The sequence below is a fragment of the Podarcis raffonei genome, chromosome 2 (genome assembly GCF_027172205.1).
Source record: "Podarcis raffonei isolate rPodRaf1 chromosome 2, rPodRaf1.pri, whole genome shotgun sequence".
NCBI classification, from domain to species: Eukaryota; Metazoa; Chordata; class Lepidosauria; order Squamata; family Lacertidae; genus Podarcis; species Podarcis raffonei.
Window position 1 is genome coordinate 76,513,985 of NC_070603.1, and position 21,684 is coordinate 76,535,668.

Sequence of the window (21,684 nt, forward strand, 5' to 3'; positions counted from 1 at the left end):
GGCGTGAAAGAACAAAAGTCCCTAACCATCATACTATAAAAGGAGTTTCAGATGTTTAGCATTAATATATTGGAAGTATATTCCTCTGGTTTGTGAAAATATAGCTATAAAATGAAAGAAGGAACTAGAGTTATATTATAAATGAAACTAAATTAGACTAGCAAAGAGCTATTCTCAAAGCACTTTTGCTGTATAAACACCTCCATCTTATTCAATGGCCTGGTTTACACACCACACTAAGCCAAGTCATGCATGAAGAACACCTGTCCCTAAAGTATATTTTTGGTCTACAATTTTCTTGCCGTGGCAAGTACTTAGTCTTAGGCTTCTTCCCAACTCTAGCCTGGGTGGGGGGTTCAATTTGTCTCTGGCCCCAAAGTTGTGGTAAGGAAGCCTAGGATTTGCTTATGGGTTCTGCCAAACCCAGAACCAAAGCACATCTCTACACTCCTTCCAGCTTTAAGATGGAGGGGAATTGGGACCTTTTTTCCAGATTGCATCAAATCTACCACTTCCCATCTTATCAGGCTAGAGCAGGGAGCAGGGGTTAGTCTTTGATCTCATGCTGTGTTTTGGAGATGAAGGACAAAGTGAGAGACAAGACCCACATATGGGTAGGCCTTTAATTTTTTTGGGTTAGCCACCAAGGGTAGGCAACATATGTGTACCTCCATATTTGTTACTTAGAAATGACAATCTAATTAATCATTAGATAGCCATTAAAAAGGTAGCCAGTCTCTACTGCAAGTGACAACAGACCAGTATTTTCACCTTTCTTAAGTGTTATGACTATTGGCACATGTGTATAAAGATGTTAGTGGTGTCACAATCGTCCAAATTTGTACAGGAAGCCAATACCACAGTATGTCCTTTCATGTTCTTCCTCCCAAGTTCTTTGTGCACTCTTTCCATGAGTGCAGACAGATTTCTGGTAGTAATGCCGACGGTGCTATGTTAAAATAATCACTACTTATCAATACGTACATGTGTGTGTGTTTTCACAACTTGAGAAGACTTACAATTCAACACCTAAAATTACATGATAAAAAAGGAAACCCAAACTGCAAGAAAATATAAGACCGACAGCTACAATTTTAAAATCCCAATATTTCAACTCAGCAAATTTGACACATCTTCCTTCATGCTCACCCATGTGACAGGGAGAGAGGCTCATATCCATACCCAAGTACAGAGTGAAAACAGTGCATCAAAAGATGCAATTTTTACAGATGAAGAGAGATCAAATGGAAACAGCAGTGTTAGAAGCTCCTCTACCAACAATGGCACAATGACAGGCGAGGCTTCCTCATCCGCCAGAATTTAACATCACATACAAAGCCAGTGATTAAAAAGTAACACAGCTTACATTTGAACTTCGATCATTTGCAGCTACACTTACTGCTGACATCTGTTCTCACAAGCAATGTGCTTTTCTTTTCTTTTTTACTGTGGAAGGCCATACCACCAGCAGCTATTTAAAATACCCATATATTTTTAAGAACGTTGAAATAGGAATCCCTGGTATATTAATGAATTAGCAATTTCAGGTGGGACCGCAGGGCTCTATGCTACCTTTAGCCATCAAAATTGTTACCTAGGCTTGTTCATATTCCTACCCTGCAGGGGTTGAACTAGGTGACCCATTGCGTCCCTTCCAACTCAATTCTGATAGTGGTAACTCATTTAAAAGAATTACAGGAAACACAAAGCTACTTCTGCGGTAATCGCAGAACATGCTTTTCCATAATTATCCTAATTCTGTTTTCTTTGGAGTGTGAACACACAGATTTCTAGAATTGGAAAGGACTATCTAGTCCAAAAACCTGCAATGCAGGAATCTTTTTGCCCAATGTGGGGCTCGAACCCACAACCCTGAGATTAAAAATCTCGTGCTGACTGAGCTATCCAGTATTGGTAACTCACCATCACAGCAAATACAGTATACTGAAGGCAGTCACTGTTAACATCCTGCTACAAATGCCAAGATGACCAGGTATGAAGGTGTGATAAAATTCTCCTTACAGGTAAACCAACTTACCTATTATTTACATACTCGTGGTGCTAAATTATCACTTTGTTAATTGACTGTCTGTACTCTTGAAACTGTAAAATCAAGAACACAAGACAGCAAGCTCTCTCTTTTAAAAAAAAAAGCAAAAATGGAAGAGTGAAGATTTGTAATTGAAAAAATATGCTTGCATACACTTTCAATGAAATTAGGGAGGACAGAAAAATGTTATTGCCACCCTCACCCAAGACTTCCCTTGAGGATTTAGAGACTCTATAAAGAAAAAAAAGGAGACGCCCCCTTCACCAAGATAAAAGCTGTTAAGCATACTGTGCCCCTTTCGAAGAGGTGGCCCTCGTGACTGCCCTCCACTTCTCCTGCCCTTCCCCACCATCAGCCTCTCTTTGTCTTTCTCTCTTACATGCGCTGGTGCCAAAAGAATCATCTCCAAATAATTATTCTTTGGAGCTCTAATTTTAGCAGCATGTTCATCATTCTCAGTAAACACAATTAAAGGAAATTGAAACAGAAAGAGGACATTTTTAGATGGCTGGAAAAAATGTGTTTCTAGGTCTACAGTGGTACCTCTGGTTACGAACTTAATTCATTCCGGAGGTCTGTTCTTAAGCTGAAACTGTTTTTCTCCTGAGGCGCGCTTTCGCTAATGGGGCCTCCGGCACACGACTTTCGCTCGCATCCTGGGGCAAAGTTTGCAACCAGGAGCAACTACTTCCGGGTTAGCGGAGCTCGTAACCAGAAGCGTGCGTAACCAGAGGTACCACTGTACATGCTTCCCATTCTGAAAGAAGGGCACAAACTAGGATCCCAAGTTCTATCTTGGCCATTTCCAGTCCTGCGAAGTTACTCAGAATAAAACTAGTCTGACTCTCACATTCATCCTCATATAAGGCTGCCAGTTTCAATATGGGATTGGGCAGTTCTTGTGCATCATGTTACCCTTCCAGATGTTGTTGTATTATAATTCCCATCACCCTCAACCACTGGCCCTGCTGACTGTGGCCAATGAGAGCTGGAGCCCCAGAACATATGGAGGATGCCATGTTAACTACCCCTGGCTTATCAGCTGTAAAATAACAAGAGCTGTGGCAGCCACCAGTGCAGTGGTGGTAGGGACAAGCATACCTAAATAAGTTTGACCTCTGCGGTATCTGCCACTTTCTGCAAACTATGTGGTTTCCCCAGGCACACTGATACCTCTTCTCTTCCTTATCAGCCCCATTTTGGCTACACGGACACTGTAATTCAGCACCTGAGTTTGCTACTAATGTATATATGATGATCATGTTGCTCATTAGAACATGCTGCTCCTCTTATTTTCCCCAATTAACTAAATACCTTTTAAAAAAATGAGAAAAGAAAACAAGTTTGAAACCTCTCAAGAGACTAGAAAATATTGTAGGTGGCTTTCCCGAACAGAAACAATTTATTATATCTTTCATGCCCATCAACTCTATTTGTGTAGGTAAGCATTTATTGTATCAGTAACTGTTATGGAAGACATTTAATCACTGGTTTATAAGATACTTACCTCAAGTAAATTTAGGACACATCCCTAGACAAGAATATAAGACATTTTTTCTCTTAAGACCTCCCCTCTTCAGTGCTGGGTTTTTATGTATGTGTATCCACTGTTCTGGCGCATCATAATATGCTAGGCAATTTATGGAGAACAGAACATCTCATCTCACCTTAAGAGCATCCAGTGTCCTGCTATTCCTTGGCAATCCTATACAACTAGATACAAGGACTTAGTGGGACATATTTCTCAATAGATATGTGTAAAATCAGTTAGAAACCTGGCCTTGTGACGGTATTACATGATACACAAGGGTTATATTATAGAAAGAGGAAGTAATTGGACAATGCCTCAGTGATGGACAATGCCTGAGCCTGTGGCTTGTGAAATGAAAGCAGGTCAATGCCAAGGACTGTTCCTTGTAAACAGACACAGGCTTGCTTTAAATGGAACACTAAGCCATGGTTTGTTTAGCATAACCATGGTTTGTTTCACCACGCAAACTGAGCCCAGTAGCTTAACCATGCTTTGCTTATTCCCAAAAAACCACAATCTTAAGCCTTTTATTGTTGTTAATTTATGAAACTTGGCTTTCTCAAACTATGGCATCCCATTACATTGGAACCCAGCACTGTTTGCTAAGTATGGTTTGTATGCCTGTTCCAGACACTGGGCAGATTGCAGAGTCATGCATCAAGAGTGGAACAAAAAGGAATCTTCTCCCAAGGATAAGTGGCTCTTGCTGGCTTATTGCCCAAAGAACTAGGCCCTAACTTTGCCTGGTAACAGTCTTCTTTTCTCACCCTACTCTTCCACTACTACAACTCCTCCCCTCAAAGGCAGACAGCTTTGCCGCTGCTACAAATAAAGGAAAATTTAAAGTGACCACAGCCTAGTGAGTCCATAGTAACATCTAGAATCGGATGAAGAAGGAAGCAGAGGAGTTAAAGGAACTGGGTACCATGATACTCTAATTTAACTTATATGAATTCACATACAATTTAATTCACAAGATTCTTAACTGTTGTAAAAAAACCTTGAAAGCATTCATAGGTAAAAGTAGCAAGGTTTAATAACTTGGTACTAACAGTGCCAAAATACTTTTAAGGGGGTGAAAAACTCAAATGAGTTTTCAATCAGCACTCAACACTGCCCATAAAACCTTTGCCTGCAATTTCCAACTTGCAGCTTCCATTTAACTCGAACCCCCCGGTGCAAACACCTAATGTACAATCCATATGTGCCCTGAAGTCTCAGTTTGACTGTTATAAACCCAGAAACAATCCTTGATCTTAGTGACCTGGTGTTTCTAGGATGTGCACGCTAGAAGTTGCACACCTCAACTCTAGATGGGAATATAGTTACTTAACTGAAGGGGGTATGAATAATGGAGATAAAGAATTATGCAAAACACCAGGGAGAAGGCAGCCTATGGTTAGGCAAGGGAACGTTCCCCAAGAGTGAGCGGTGGTACCTGTCGTAATGGCCTGCATGGAGAGGACACAGAAATCAATGAGGGAGAATTGGTGAAGCTGGAGAAATTAAAGAAGACTTTGTGGAATGAATAAAGATACCACTCCAGTCCTGGAAAGGCTGGACACCAAGCAGTGCTTGGGAAGAAGAGACAGGTGCTGACATTCTACAAACTGGTCTTTAATGTGGGTTACGTGCTTCTCAGCTTTACCTTCTGGATTTATCCATGATTTGTGAGATCTTCAGAAGAACTCTCTGTATCCTGAAGAAACTGTCCCCCACAAATGTGGGGAATGAAGAACAGCAACAAAAATCACCTTATCCTTCCATGAGCTTGGCTTCACGGGAAGGGCATCGGTGGGGTGGAGGCGGCCTTGGATTCATCCCACTTTAGCATTTTGGCCTGGGAAGTGTGTGTGGAATACTACAAATGCAAGTACTTCTATAGCATGGTCCTGCAGGCAATGCTGGACAGCAAATGATAATTCGTGGATACATACTTTAGTGTTTCTGGGAGAAACCACAACACTGACATTTCTTGGACATTCTCCACCCTTGCAGATAAGCTTGAGATAGGCATCATCTTCTCTAGGTTGGTGGGATTACACAATAAAGTTCCTGTGTGTTCTCTTATCCATGTAGACCAGGCATTTGCTTTGTAATCGTGGCTGTTGCCTCCCTAAAAGTCTCCAAGAACTGGCATTGAAGGGAACTTCAAAGACCACCATAGAGTAGAGCAGGGCTATTCTGGAGGAGTGGAGATCCATTTACAACTTGCTAGTCATAGAGCAAGTTGCTGATGTCCTTGTTGCTGATGTCATCTTCGGTTTGGTGTACCCTCCACAACATCTGCTAGATGACATCCAAGTGGAGCAGTATCCAGACCTACCTTGATGAGGGGAGGGATGCAGGGTCCATAGACTGGAAAGCAGTGTAATCCTCCTCCTCAGTCATTCAGTTGCCAGCAAGTGTGAACAGCAGAGCCATCTTCAGGCTGGGGTAATTAGGAACATGAGATCCCAGTTCATTTGGGACCATCACCTCCACTTTCCCAGAAGTTCTAGCTGCTACTGACATGTCTTTGCTCATACCATCGGGAGGCACCACAAGATTCACTCCCCATTCTGACTCTACTGGAGTCCCACAGCACTCCTTCCTTTTGTAATTCAATCACATGGATTGCTGCTTGCTTTCTCCTAAAATTCTTCTCATTTTGTAAATCAATAAAATTTGATCATTAAATCAAAGCATGCGATTTCGGAGGCAGCGAGTACAGTTTAGCTGGGAAGAGGAGGGGTGATGCGACTATCTGGTTGGGCTTTCTGAAGATGCTTATTGATTATTAGAATTGTGTACAGGTGGAGTTGTTTCCTTGGTAATTTCCTGTGGTATGTTTTTCATTGGAAGCTGAAAGGGAACGTTTGGTAGCTTTGAGTATTTGGTGATTTTGGTGATTAGCAGTGTGGGGGATCTTTCTTGCCACAGTTTCTCAAGTTAAAGTCTTTTTAGGACTGAATAGAAGTTAGAATCCTCGCAACTCCACAAAACACAATGTTCTATCTCTTCTGAATAGGGATGTCAAACGTAAGGCCCTGAGGCCTCACTGGGTCCTTTAGGGTTCCCAAATAGTCCACAGTACCCCTACCATTCCTCAAAAATTGACAAACCTTCAGGCCAATGAAAACGGTGCCTTTGTTAGAACAAAATGGAGCAGGAACATTAATGACTACTACTGCATGCTACAGAATCCCGTCTCCACCTTCAGTGGTAAAAGAGTCCAGCCATGTGGCAAGTGGAATAATGGTATGTAGCAATCCAAGCAGTAAAAGTGATATTTTTTTCATTTGGAAGCATCATGGGTCTCAACCCCTAAGCATCCACGATCTGAGGAATTTTGTTCTCGAACATATTTGCCTTTGGCACACCTTGTTTATCCCATTCCCACTACAGAATCAGAGTCGGAAGGGACCCTGAGGACCATCTAGTCCAACCCCCTGCAAGGCAGGAATCTCAACTAGATAATGCATGACAGATAGTCATCCAACCTCTGCTTAAAAACCTCCAAGGAAGGACAGTCCACCACCTCTCATGGGAATCTGTTCCACTGTTAAACAGCTCTTACTGTCAGAAAGTTATTCCAGGTATTTAGTGGGAATCTCCTTTCTCGTATTACCGAACTACTTATTTAAACCATCTTCTCAAAATTACCGTAAGTGGTTACGGTGGTACCTCTAGTTGTGGACTTAATCCATTTAGGGGTACCATTCGCACCCTGAAAAGTCTGCAACTAGAGTGCCTCTTCTGCGCATGTGCGCGGTGCGATCGAGCGCTTCTGCGCATGCACCAAACCCAAAAGTAAACACTCCCAGGTTTGCCGCTTTCATAAGCTGAAAGTCCGTAACAAGAGCGGAACGCAACACGGGGTATGACTGTACTACTATTCAAACAAGTATAAGAGGGCAGGTTTCATAATAAGCATACTGTAATTAATTTAATCTGTAGCCTGTTAATGATTTATACACCTCACAAAATATTCTACACCTTCACTGTTGCACAGAAGCCAATACATTTGTGTTGCATCTTTACCCCAAATGTTTGTGGTGTGGGCAAAAATGATTCCTTGCTCCCAGGTTGCCAATTAGCCTGAAAAACAAGTGATTGACTTTACTGCAGTCTTATCTATAAAATATAGCATATGTTGGTGTTGACACTTTAGATCACCTCAATAAATAAATAAATAAATAAATAAATAAATAAATAAATAAATGCTCGTTCTTATTTTTTACATGGCAACTACCAGATGACTTCTCTCTCCTCATGGAGAGTTTATATTTACAGCTATTTTGAGCATGGTCAAAAGTCCAAAAAGATTTTGGAGAACAGCAAGATGAACTGTGTGGGAAAAGCAGTAATTTGCAATCATCTATTTAGTTCTACCTGTCTTTTTAATTTGGCTGATTAATTATGTCTAGTGATTAAATCACTGCTTTTTATGATGATTAAGCTAATAAACCAGGGTGCGTGTGACTACATTTTTTGAGTGTCCCAGCTTTCTGAACCTAAAAGGTGCTGTCTAATATCTAATCAGCGACATTTACCTTTAATAACCAATGCTGCATGGCAAACCCATCAAAGCCCTTAATTTAAGCAGAGTTTAAGCACTGTATTTTCTTCCAATGCAATCACTGTGTATGTGTAACAAGATGTAATACACCCCAGCATGCATTCATAAGTACCCAATTTAAGGTACAACAGCAGCCTAAAGCTATATTTATGTTAGCAACTGCTGGACTTCCTGTGGCATTTACTAGAGGACACACCCCTACTTTGGGTCTGTTCACATGAGTCCTGCAGTAAAAATTACTCACTGGAGCATTTTAAACACCGTAGCTTAAAAATACTTCCCATTTCATTGCTAGTGCAAAAGCACCCATAAATGCATCTGCCGGTCTAGCCATAAATTTTATGGTAATAGGATATTATGTGGATTTGTAGGTCCCTTTTTTACCTTATGAAAATAGCACAATGCTACAATACCTAAAATATGGACAGAATCAAAAGTTTCCTCTGTAAAAGTGATTAATTGTATGGTATAAGTGAATGAATTTCTTCCATTAGAATAGTTATTTAAAATAACAATTTTTTTAGAGCACTCAGAGATTACAATACCGACAAATCAACCACATAAAAATAAGCAACCAGAAAAAAATGCCTTAAAACCTGCCACCTCTATTCTGGATAGGGCTAATCTACCCCATAAGGATCAGTCATACAGCCTAGAGGTGATCCTAAATCCAGCTGCAACAAGCTCAATGCATGAACTTTTTCACCTGTCCAGGGTACATACTGCATATTTACAGCATACATGCCTGGGCCCTGTGAGAAGAAGGTTCCGTATTCCATCCTACATGCATACTTTTCTATACAATTAGACCATCAGCATGGCTCATCTCACTCAAAGTACATTAAATCTGCTGCCAAAAATAACCATGAGACACAAATTAGTACTCTCCATCACTGTTTTACTGAATAGAATGTATGTGTCTATTTAGTCCAAAGCTACTATACCCCAACGCTATCGTAAATATGAAAAAATGTAGTTTGCATTCCACAAATATGTCCTTTTCCTCCTCTATTTGAATCTTTCAGGCAGCTATGGAGCTAAAATGATAAAATGTTTACAAAGACTGGAAACAAGAGCAAAATAGGCGGCAAAACAAAAGCAAAGAAGGAAGCAAAACAAATCCTAATTGTCACAAAATTTACTCCAATGCAAGCCAATTGGTAGAAGCATCTGGGTATCAAATATATATAGTTTATGTAAGGGTTTAAAAAGCAATCAGTGCAATACCTAATCTGAATTGCTTAGATAAGTGTATTCAAATATGTAATTCAGACAACACCACGTCTCTGCTTGAGTGGCAATAAAAAACACCTGTGAGTAACAACACAACTTTGCCAACCCCACTGCCTTCCTGCAGCAGGCAGTGTTGCCCATTTTCACTGTTTAATTTTTAACAGATTATTCAACAGTGGATGTCAGTAACTGGTTAACTGTGTTGAATTCTGAGGAGTCTCAGTTTAACACCTTAGTCACTACCACAAACAGCCGCCCAGTGCATTATTAAGTCGAGGAACATGAGACATGGACTACCACCGAAGTGCCCTTTGGGCAGCAGAATATCGATAGTGACCTTTTTTTTACCAGCAGATATGCTACTCAGGGAATTACATAAACACAATGGGATTAGACTGCATGGTTGACACATCCAAGCTCCGCAGTCACAACTGAGTGGCATCATGTCCTGCGTGGCTCGCACTCTAAAACCTATGAGTATTAACTTAAAGGGTGGTACACTTTGGCCTAGTCCAGGTATCAATGAAGTCAAAGCAAAGTTGGAAATGTGCTTTAAAAAACTCCCTCCTCTCCTTGTGGATACCTACTGTGGTTACCATTCAATACAATTATTTAAACTGAACTTCCGATTCTGGTTTGCCCAATTCAGATGCCAGACGCAGCAGGCTGTGGTTAGTGTGAACCAGGATGTGGAGGAAGGAATCTGTACACAAATGGGGAGGAGGAAGAAAAACAGGCAACACATCAGCTTATGGCACATTCCCTTTTCTGAAAGGTCTAGGCACAGAGTGTACTCTGCTTGTGCTGATATAGATGCATACACTAGGATCCAGATAAGCATGTATGAATGTTAGGAAACTGCTGTTTTTTTCTAGCCCCTACACACACACACACACACACACACACACACACGGAGGGGGGGGACAGCATAAAGGGAGCAGCTGGAAATTCATTATGTGTACACACTGCTTTAGATCCCGGACAATTATTTTTTTCTTTCAAGATAACCCAAATCCTAAGCCATTTATATAATTTTAAAAGTCATATTAATTTTTTTAATGCTTTAAAATTAAATTTGAATTTGACGTATCTCAGAATGAAACTATGAATTTATCAAAACTACATTACGTTTTAGCCTACTTTCTATATAAGACAACAGGATAATATAACCAACTATTGAAGTCAAACATTAAAGGTATGACCCAATGTATTTATTGTTGTTGAGAAGTATGGATACTTATGACTAACCAAAAAGATTGTACATTAACTTTCCATCTCAGAGAAACATTACAATGCCCTGTAATTCCTAGCCCCTATACCTGCAAGTTCCGAACAACAAGTAGGCCTGGATCCAAGAGCTGTATTTACAGCACCATCTTTTGACATGTATACACTTGAGTTCCATGGTGTTTACTGTCAAGCAAGTGAAATTGCAGTCCTAGGCTAACATAATTGTCTTCCATTAGCCCAGTGGATTTTTCTTCTCCTCTCAGCAGAATGCCATGTCATAGCACAACCTGCTCTGAGAATTCCCCTCAGAGTTTTAAGAGAGAAGTTATTGATGTGGTATGAGAGCTACTAATAAAAACAGCAACACCCTAACCCAGTACCCTTCAGTTCCCAGAACTAGTTTCATAATTCTCTGAATCCTAGTTTTACATCTTTAGAGAGCTTGTTTGGTGTCATGGCATCTGCACAAAAAAGACCCTCAAAAATGTCTAATCTGTTTTGCAATTGCCCTTCATATCTATGCAGATAAAAACTCTGCAATGCAACAGGCATGTGGGCTACATGGTCCAAGGTTTTAGATTGTCTCCAAGGTACCAAAACTGCAGAAGGCCCTGTTTAGTTGCAAACAAGGGCATGTTCCAACTGTGCATGGACCAGATACCCTCACACAAAAGGCTCACAGTAGGGATTAACAAAGCCCACTTCTCCTTCTGGGTGCTGACAGACATGCAGAACACCTCACTGTTCCAGGGATCAGGAAGCCTGTGTGGGTTTACTATGTCCCAACCCAGCTCCCTCTCCCCACTTTAGTACAAATTACTCATTATGAGATCAGGACAACATATAGTAACAGCATTTAGTGACACCCCACTCCCCTTGTCCAATTGGACAGTGAAGGCCAAGCAAGAAGTTATTTATTCACTATCACTTGCTCCATTATTTGCTAGGCAATTATATTTAACCTTCTTGGTAATGTATTATTATATACCAAACTCTAAAGGGAATGCTTCTATGATGATGATTTTTTTTCTACTGAGATTTATGTGATGTTGCCATGCAGTAACAGCTGAAGCTCAGCAAAGTAAACCCTAGTAAACACTTAGATGGCCGCTCATTTATATATACTTAAGGGTTATATTAAGCATTTATGTCTTTATACTACACTATGACGCAGAGTTTTCGTGCAAATTTATTGAAATACAATATGTAATAAATATTTCAGTTTAAAAGTACTATTAACTGCAGAACCACTTCTTCAGTTAAACGCCGCGTGATCTGTAGACAGTTTGTGTAGTTCATTTCTATTCTTCTAAATGCCTACCAAGGCTGTACTCCTCAAACAAGCTAAATTGGAGTACTGTACTTTGAATACAATACTCTAAATCTTCGTTATTTTGCTACTGCAGTAGAAATCCAAATGCAGCAGCTGGTCTGTGTATCAAGTTGTGCTACTGACCTCCTCAGGAGTTGTTTGCACGATGTGATATTCTACACATAAACATTCAGTTTTGTTGCTACTTTTTGCAGTAACCATAATTTCCCATCAGGCAACAAGAACATATCCTCTTTGATGTCCGTATTTAAAATACAGTGGTACCTCAGGATAAGTACTTAATTCGTTCTGGAGGTCCATTCTTAACCTGAAACTGTTCTTAACCTGAAGCACCACTTTAGCTAATGGGGCCTCCCGCTGCTGCTGCGCTGCTGGAGCACAATTTCTGTTCTCATCCTGAAGCAAAGTTCTTAACCCGAGCTACTATTTCTGGGTTAGCTGAGTCTGTAACCTGAAGCGTATGTAACCTGAAGTGTATGTAACCCGAGGTACCACTGTACTGTTAGTTGCACAACAATGAATGAGTTCGTAGAGATGATCAGTGTACTGAAAGTACTCAGTCGTCTTATAAGTTTGAACATAAAGTAGGCCTGATAGGATGTTTTTTTTTAAAAAAAGACAACAACATGTCCCAACAGCTTAACATGAAATGGAGATACTAAAGAAAGTGTGTGCATCACCACTTATGAAAGGCATTGTAAGGGTTAAATTGCATGCTGGTCTCAGGGTATGGTCTGAGGGAGGCACAGGAGACCACAGCCTTGCTGAAGGTAAGTGAGTCTGGTCAGTGTGTGGATGAGTGACCAGTGGAAAACCACATGTTCACTGCCTTGGGTTGTATGATGGAAGAAAGCCAAGATATAAATATAAGAAAATAAATAGTACTGGGCATGTTCTTCCTTGATAAAAACAATAGCTACAGGGGGCAGGGGAGCAATATGCATCAGCACAGGAAACAGAGCTAAAATTTTAGGAACAAACACAGGAAGTTTCCTTATACCGAATCAGACTATGGGTCAATCCAGATTTGAATTGTCCACATGGGCAATGAACCACTAAACTATGGCCCTTCCCATGCCCTTTTCTCCACTGAAGATCACTTCCCCCACAAAGCTGCTATAGCCAGTGTTCAAAACTAGCCAGGTGCCGGGTGCCTTTTGCTACTATCGCGGGTCCAACTGTGACTACGCAGAGATTTCTGGGGACCCAATACAAACCATACCACTACAGTGGTGCCTCGGGTTACATATGCTTCAGGTTACATACGCTTCAGGTTACATACGCTTCAGGTTACAGACTCTGCTAACCCAGAAATAGTGCTTCAGGTTAAGAACTTTGCTTCAGGAAGAGAACAGAAATCGTGCTTCAGCAGTGCAGCAGCAGCAGGAGGCCCCATTAGGTAAAGTGGTGCTTCAGATTAAGAACAGTTTCAGGTTAAGTATGGACCTCTGGAACGAATTAAATACTTAACCTGAGGTACCACTGTACCTGCAATTGCTGACTTCTGCCAGAAAAAAACATTCCCAGTATGAAGCACACAAAAGGGAACTGAGAGGAACTTGAGCCCAAAGCATCTGGGGGGAACTAGGCTAACATTAACATGTAGTTTGGGCCCTGAGTGCTCAATTCACTGCACGTACCCAGATCAGACAACCCCATTATCTGCCTTGGGGATACACACAGGGAGACGAAGCAAAGGATTATCAAAAAAAGCTAAGTTCAACTATTCAGAAACAGCTGTATTTATTTGCTATAAATTTTCTGGATCCTGAAAAATCCATCCTGGAAGGATCTGAGCAGCATCACTTCAAATTTACCAAAATACTCGTTAAGGCTTGCCCAGCACTACATATAGTGTTTCATTAGATCATCAAGAATTCATCTCCTCTATCTTTCATCACCAAAACACAAAGAAAATATCAAAGCATTTTTAATAGCCACATCATTTTGAGATACTATCAGTTTCAGCTATTTGCTATAATGGGAATTCCTTATAACCGATTTCGCTAATGAAAAATGGTTTATTCAGCTCCATAAAGGAAAAGGAGTGTCCTAAAGAATAAACAGCAAATAAATGAAAACAGATTAAGTGAACAAGGACAAACTATTAATCTTCTAAACCAGCAAGATCTTATCAAGGGTGGCCCAGAATGCAAAGGAATAGCAATGATCCATTTCACCACAATAAACTGCCAAGATTAATTCAGGACTCTAGTGCCAACCATTAACAATCAAGGAATCAATCCACCAGATACTGCAGCCGTTCAGCCTCCATTCAGTTCAATGGGGGGGGGTGTAAGCTCCATTGAAACTAACAGAAATTAAGAAGCAGTGTGTAGCAGATTTAATACAGTACCCAGTAGTAGGCCTACAAATCCACTGAAATGAGAGATTTCTACAAAAATAAGTGGGTGCAGAACTATAGTTTAACAGTCTAATCAGAATGAAGTGCCAATCGCCCAGCAGGGATTACTTGCATTGACTATTTCCAATTCTATTGAACAGTTTAGTTAACAGAGGAAAAGGAACCCTAGTACTGTATTAAAATCATATTCTCTCTTAACATTCTGTGTGTGTGCATGGTTTATATGTCTCTTCTGACTTTGAAAAATAACAAGTTATGTACTTATAAAGTACAAATCCCCTCTTAATTTGAGCCAAGTTTAATTCTGACTAAGCCCTGCATCCCATTCCTGGACCTATCTAATTAAGGTCCTACAGCACTACTTTTCTCCTAGAAGTACAGAGTTGTAGCTACTATTTTTCATTCTTACAACAAAAATATATGAGCTTTTTTATGCTTAACAAATTGAGGCTGAAAGATGGGTGACTGGTTCAAACTCACCTAGCATGCCCATAGCTCCGCAGGTAGAGCATAAAACGCTTAATCTCGGGGTCGTTGTGCGTTTGAGCCCCATTTTGGGCAAAAGATTCCTGCATTGCAGGGGGTTGGACAAGATGACTTTTGGGACCCCTTCCAAGTCAACAATTCTATGATTTTATTATTCTTCCCATTCACTACATAAGCACATCTTGCAGAGATCTAAATGTGTACAGCCAGGTCCAAGTTTAAAAAGCCATCTAATGGACAATGCTGGTTCTTATCAGACACTTGCTTTCATTTATTGGGCAACCTGAGCCATCATTTCTCATCTGCACAATACCTGAACACCTCCTATGCTTTTAGGGCTGGCACAAAATATTCTCTTTAATTGTTCACATAATTTAATTTCATGGAAGACAACACTAAACTTCCCCCTACAATTTATCATCCATAAAGAAAGATCAGCTTGCTCCTACACTGCGAGTCAGAAGTCTGGAATGCACATATTACAGAAGCTACCGTGTGTTCTTCTAGCCATTGATCTTTGTCAAAACTTTAGGTACAGAATACTGAAGTAGAAACATATTTCTGAAAGAAATGGCAGAGCTGCTAAAAACCTTCAGTTCTCTCTCAAGTTAGAAAAAGACACCCTTAAGCCAATGATAACTGCTTTAATGATGAAGCTGCACACTATTCAACAAGTCGGTATACATAAGATTATGTACGGCTATCTTCACTGAATGCCTTTTGACCTGTTCTTGCACAAGTGAGGTTCCCATTGTAAAGGGGGAAAAACTCCCTCGAGGCAAAGTGAAAAAACGAAGAGAGCTTGGGCAAAGAAACAGTTACATTCAGACAAGGGACTTTGCGCTAGTGTAATTGCCTGAAAGACCCCAGGGAGTCGGTACATGCTGTAGTAAACATTATTCAAGGACCCTGCAGACTTTTATGCTATCACAATACATCCCCTTTCTCCTCTGACAGGGGAAAAAACACATGAAGCAGCTTCAACTTTCTCCCATGGAAGTACTGGTAAATGCACTGTCAATACCCAAGGATTGGAATAACAGCATTTTTATATTGACTAGAAGACTGAATAATCATGAAGATTTCTATCTTTTATGTCCATTCTGTAGCAAGGTCATAGCATACGGGAGCTTCCTAGCATTCAAGTACATACAATGAAAGTACAGTTTCCTGAATTTTATTTTTCTTTGTCCTTCATGAGCTGGAGTTCTACTCTGAGGCAATGCAAATTATTCATTACAGTGGATTATCATAGTAGATATTTGTAATAAATAATCATCACTGTGCGCCTCTCAAGCCACCTGAAAGAAATAGATCTGTTTAGCTCAATTCATTTTAAAAGTCTTATTTGAGGATTAAAATAAAGAGTTTCGTTTTTATTCCCAGATCTGCCATGAAGCTGCTGAATAATAGCCAGCAACAGCACTACTTTTTCTGATGCAGACAAGTATTATGATAGTCTAAAGAGCTGCAATTTCAAACTGAACAAGCTATGAAAATGCAAGGAATTAACAATGGCAACAGTTTAGCACATGTTTATTTTTAAACCAATGGAGAAATCAATTTCAGAATAAAACTAAACTCTTTCCATGTCATCATTCCTGAAGCTAAAACATGACGTAGTACAAATAAGCAAATGTGCGGTCTCCAGGAGAGATTATGGCTGCTTTCTTCCTCTCCCTGATTGTTTCACAGCTGCACTGAGCCACAGTTTTGCCCTAGTGGCCTAGTGTGTCATCCACAGCTCCAGACAAACCACAAGCTGCAAACCTTGGCTATGGTTTGCCTGGAGCGCAGCAGACAACACACTAAGTTTAAGCATTGCTTAGTGCAGTGCAGCACTACAAAGTGGCTGCAATCTCCTCTATGAGGACCTGCGTGTTTGCTCATTCGCACTAAGCCATGTGAACTGGGCCTATATCTGGCATAAAGCTTTCCCGTTCAAAACTTGGTAAGGTTCTACCTTTTGATTAAAAAAACTTGTCCCCCCCCCAAATACTGAATAAAACTGGTACCTTCCTATGGAAAATAGATTAATTTTCATTTTCTTGTAAAAATACGTTCTACATCCTCTCTTCAGCATGTCTTCCACATGTAGTAGAACTATTCAAACAATTTTTGCTAAGGATTAATAATAATAAAAAAGAAGATAATTCCACACTGCAATTTGAAAGGAAGTATTATGGATCAGTTACTAAGTTAGGTGCCCTTGTTTACCCAGCTCATCTCATTTTTAAGCAAGGTTTGCCCTGTAGAGAAATCCAGTGTAAGCTTCAGAGTCATTCCCACTCCTGAAGTTGTTCTGTCACATAAACATAGTGTCACCCAACACACAAATACACAGAATCAATGAGAATAAATTCAATTCCTTTTCACCTTTTAGTATACTAATTAATCCATCAGGAAAGCCTGAAATTGAAATGAACTGCCTTCTGTGCTTCACTTCAGGCTGAAGCAGAAGCTGCTTTATATCCACTGAACAGCATCCCTCTGCTGTTCTCTAAGGCCTGGTTCACACATAATGTGAAACAGCATTGCTGAAATCACAGGCTCTTCACTCCTCTCCCATCCGTGCCAGGACACAAGCCATGGTTTGGCTTGCTTTAAAACCCAGACTCATAGTTTGTTTTTCCCCAAACAAACTACTGCTCATTCACCATAAACCATAGCTTATTTTAACTGTGGCTTAATGTGATGTCTGTGAACCAGATCACAGAAGTACTGAGAAATAAGATTATATGCCTATTGTTCAATCTGAATTACAAGAAGTCTCAAGGTAAAGCTTGAACACTACCCTGAAAGTAGATTAATTCCATAAATAGGAGAAACTGAGTCTGAACTCTTATTTTTATTCTAAACTCTCTTCATAAAATTCACACATACTTGGCATAGGTGCAATAGTTAAATCTGTTCCCTATCTGAAGGCATATTTTCACCCCAGTTAGATACAACCCAGGATGTGGGTGGTGCTGTGGCCTAAACCACAGAGCCTTGGGCTTGCTGATCGGAAGGTCGGCGGTTCGAATCGAACCGTTGCTCGGTCCCAGCTCCTGCCCACCTAGCAGTTCAAAAGCACATCAAAGTGCAAGTAGATAAATAGGTACCACTCCAGCGGGAAGGTAAATGGCATTTCCGTGCGCTGCTCTGGTTCGCCAGAAGTGGCTTAGTCATGCTGGCCACATGACCCAGAAGCTGTCTGAGAACAAACGCCAGCTCCCTCGGCCTATAGAGTGAGATGAGCGCCGCAACCCCAGAGTCGTCCATGACTGGACCAAACGGTCAGTGGTACCTTTACCTTTTAAGTGACAACCCAAATGTGCACAGATTACAGATAGTGCAGCCCTTCCTGTAGGTGAAGGAGTTGACAGCTTTCTAGCATTCAAGTTAAGATTTCAACAATCCTGTCACCTCACTTCTTAACTGCCTCATATGCCTCTGCTGTCCATGGGTCCTAATTGAGACATGAGCATACAGGAATAACACTATTCTGCAGGGATAATATTTAATCCAGCCCTTCCTGTGCTACAAGTCTTTTCACCAAATGGGAGAGGGAAGAGCACAACATACCCACAACCAAAATAAAACACATTCCTGGACTTGCTGTGGAAAGGCAAAGTTTAAAGTCATTCTCAACATTAAAATGTTTTGTTTTGGCTTTGGGGGAAAAACACAAGAGGAAACATGCAATTCCTACACTTCCAGTCTGAAATGACACAATCCAGGAAGAGCTGTACCGCACATGTGGAATGACTTTTATGTATGATCCCATGATGTATACAGATGCATTTAGGAATGGGGCCTGCACAGAGCGCTACACCTGACTTGATTGAACAATCATGGTATAAGACAACAGTTTTGCAGGAATCCTAGTCTGGTTACTGCCTCTACTATAGTCAATCCTGAAAATATAAACTACTCATGGATGACTCATTGCTGCCCAAAGAGTTCAAGAACCAATCTAAACTTTTCTTGTTAAGCCCCAGACTAAACACAGTATCCAGAGACAAATTCCCTTTAAAGACATTTGGACAATTTCCATGAACTGTAATGTGGTTTGAAGTTTTACAGTCTCTTCGTGTGTATCACAAATTAATGTTAACGAAAAGCTACAGGTGTCTACTGCACTGTGTGAATATAACAGGGAACTGAGTGCCCTGCTTTTTGTGGCCAGTGTACATCTGTGTTTAGTGAAACAAAGTTGATTTACTGGTTACATTTCTATACCACCTATTCCTCCAAAGAGCTCAATGTGCTGTACATGACCTCCCCTTCTCATTTTATCCTCACAACAGCCCTGTCAGGTAGGTTAGACAGAGACAGTGACTGGCCCAAAGTCACCCCAGTGAGCTTCATTGCTGAATGGGGATTAGAACCCTGGTTTGCCACATCCAGTCAGACACTAACCACTACACCACACTACACATTTGGTGTGCTGTCAGTAACATGTGACATTACTCTAAGATGCCAAGCCTAAACCAACTTAGGTGATGTCCATATTCTGTAACTGCATGTTGCTCAAATATTAAATGTGTATTTTTGTTACAGGAAAATGGGATTTTTAAAAGCTTCCATCTATGAGAGGTACTGTGTTGAACTAAGATATACTGTATTTTTTAAAAAGCTTAGTGTTGTTCTCACCAGCATGTGCAGTACAAATAGCATAGCCTGATGCATAACAGTAACAGCTATTACTGTAAGTCAGTGGACAGAACGTATCAGTTCTTACATGAATGTTAAAGTTGTGCACCTTACATTCTATTTTATTGAAATGTTTGCCACGGTAACCTCCCTCCCAGCAGTAGTAAGCCCAGAGAAAGAGGCAGAAGAAACAGGACCAACCCAGCGCCAAAGTCTTATCAGTAAAGAGTTTTATATCAGAGTTTTACTTTATAAAGGTAGAGGCATAGCTATGAATCCTAAATGTTACAGACTCTTACACACTTTTTATGACAGCAAATTTCTCTCCAAAGCAGATATAATCATTCCACGAAACCCACGTGAGACCATTAAATAGACATCACTCTGGCCTAGGAGAGGCCTAGTAATAGAGCTGCTTTTTAAGAGCGGATTAACTGCCTGTCCCTGCAAGAGAGAAATTGTAAAAGTCTAAGTTCTGGACTCCTCTTTCTTTTTCATTAGGTAAGATGATTCCACAGTTTCATGCACAGAAATGCATCTAAATGGAGTCAATTCCCAAACTGTCCTTCCTGCACAAGCCCCTCTTTGACTGTAAGAGCATTTCCCCAACTTGGCTCAAATTTGTTAAGGCCTCCTTCTCCTTTCCACTGCAGCCAACTGTAGTGTGCATCCCTCATTTAGGATTTATGGGTTCAGGTGCATCCTCAGCTACAGGGCAATGAAGCCCCTGCGTTCTTGAGTCTTAAGAAAGGGAGGGCAGAAGAGCAGAGAATGGAAACTAAGAAAGCAAAGGGTACAGGAGTAGAGTTGTTTTTCAACTGAAAGTAGAGTCCCACAGGAGGAGGCATCAGTAGCACCGGCAAAGGGGCTCCGCGGAGTGTAATTTGGTGGCACTGTAATCACGCGCAATCAAAACAACGGCGGACACCAGCTGCCGATCCGACCCACCTTCCTCCCCCACCCACAAAAAAAAGTCGCGATTTATGGGGCCAGGTTGATGCGAGGAGCTCGCAACTGCCATCAACATCGCAGATGGGTAGCAAACCGCGTAGCGGTCTTCGGAGAAAGTGTGCGCTCCCGACGGAGTTCCCCTGCGCTTGGGTTGAAAGATCACTTCGCCGCTAAGGGGAGGGGGGAGAACCACAGCCCAATTGTTTAAGAAGGCCTCATCTTTTCCAAATGAAGCCATTTTAGAGAAGATTAATAATCACAATAATGCTTTTATCATCACCACCATCACCATGTCAAACGCCACTTCGGCAAAGACAAAACACATGGCCTCAAAAGTTCCGAAGTTCCCTTGAAATGACTTTTCCTCTAACCCACCCAAGTTAGAAAAATAAAGTGCATCCACAACGTTCAGTCGCCCAGCCAGAGATTCCAGAAACCAAGGCGAGGGAAGGAGAGGCTTGGCTTTCCTTGGGCACACAATAACGGGCAACCCCCCCCCCTCAAAAAAAGAGAGAGAAGGAGCACCTTCCAGTGCTCTGCGCCTAGGAACTTTTTACAAGTACAGCAGGAAAACAAACGCGAAGGGAAACGGCAGGCGGGCAGGCGCCCCCTTTCGGGCCCGGAGGTGCGCGGGCGCAGAGCGCCTTTCTCCCGCGTCGCGGGAACTTGCGCGGAGCGCGAGAAGCGCGCGCGGAGTTGACGCTCGTACTGCTGCTGCGGCGGCGGCGGCGGCGTCTCCCGGCTGCACATCCGAGCGAAGCGCTCGCCACTCGCTCGCTCCCCCTCCCGCTCGCCTGGCTGCTGCTGCTGCTACCGCCCTCCCTCGCCGTCTCCCGCATCAAACTTCAGGAGCCGGAAAAAAGCCTTTCCGGCGGCCGCGCAGGCAGCAAAACGCGCCCGGCAGCTGCGGCAGGCGCCCCCCGACCCGCGAGGCCCCGCATCCCGCGCCCGCCTTACCTGCGGGGAGTTTTTCCAGCCCCGCGCCGCTGCCGGGGCTCGGGCAAGGCTCGCCGGCGCTCCGCTCACCGCCTCATATCCAATATGGCTCGATCGGCCCAGGCGCATGCGCCCGCCGTCTCCCTCCCCACTCCCCTCCCCTCGCTCCGGAGGCTTTTTGGGCGCTCGCAACGCACTCCCGCGCCCCTCGCGCTCGGGCGCGCCGAGCCCTGGCGCCGGCCGGCGGCTGGGGACGGACGGGCGTCCGCGCAAGGGCTCAGTCTGGACCCCCCCCTGCCCGAGCCGAGCCGCTGCCGCCGCCGCCCCAGAACCAAACTTGCTCCTCCAGCACTTCGGGGCGCCGGGAGAG

The 21,684-nt window shown here is 42.1% G+C and overlaps 1 protein-coding gene across 1 annotated transcript in view; it reads right to left on the minus strand.

Annotated features, from left to right (window-relative positions):
• SFMBT1 (Scm like with four mbt domains 1) overlaps window positions 1–21,465 on the minus strand; it is a 72,186-nt gene extending 50,721 nt beyond the window's left edge. The window contains exon 1 of the mRNA XM_053377604.1: window positions 21,336–21,465. The gene's annotated coding sequence lies outside the window, so the exon portion shown is untranslated. The remainder of the gene's footprint in view (window positions 1–21,335) is intronic.
• Between the last annotated feature and the right edge of the window lie 219 nt (window positions 21,466–21,684).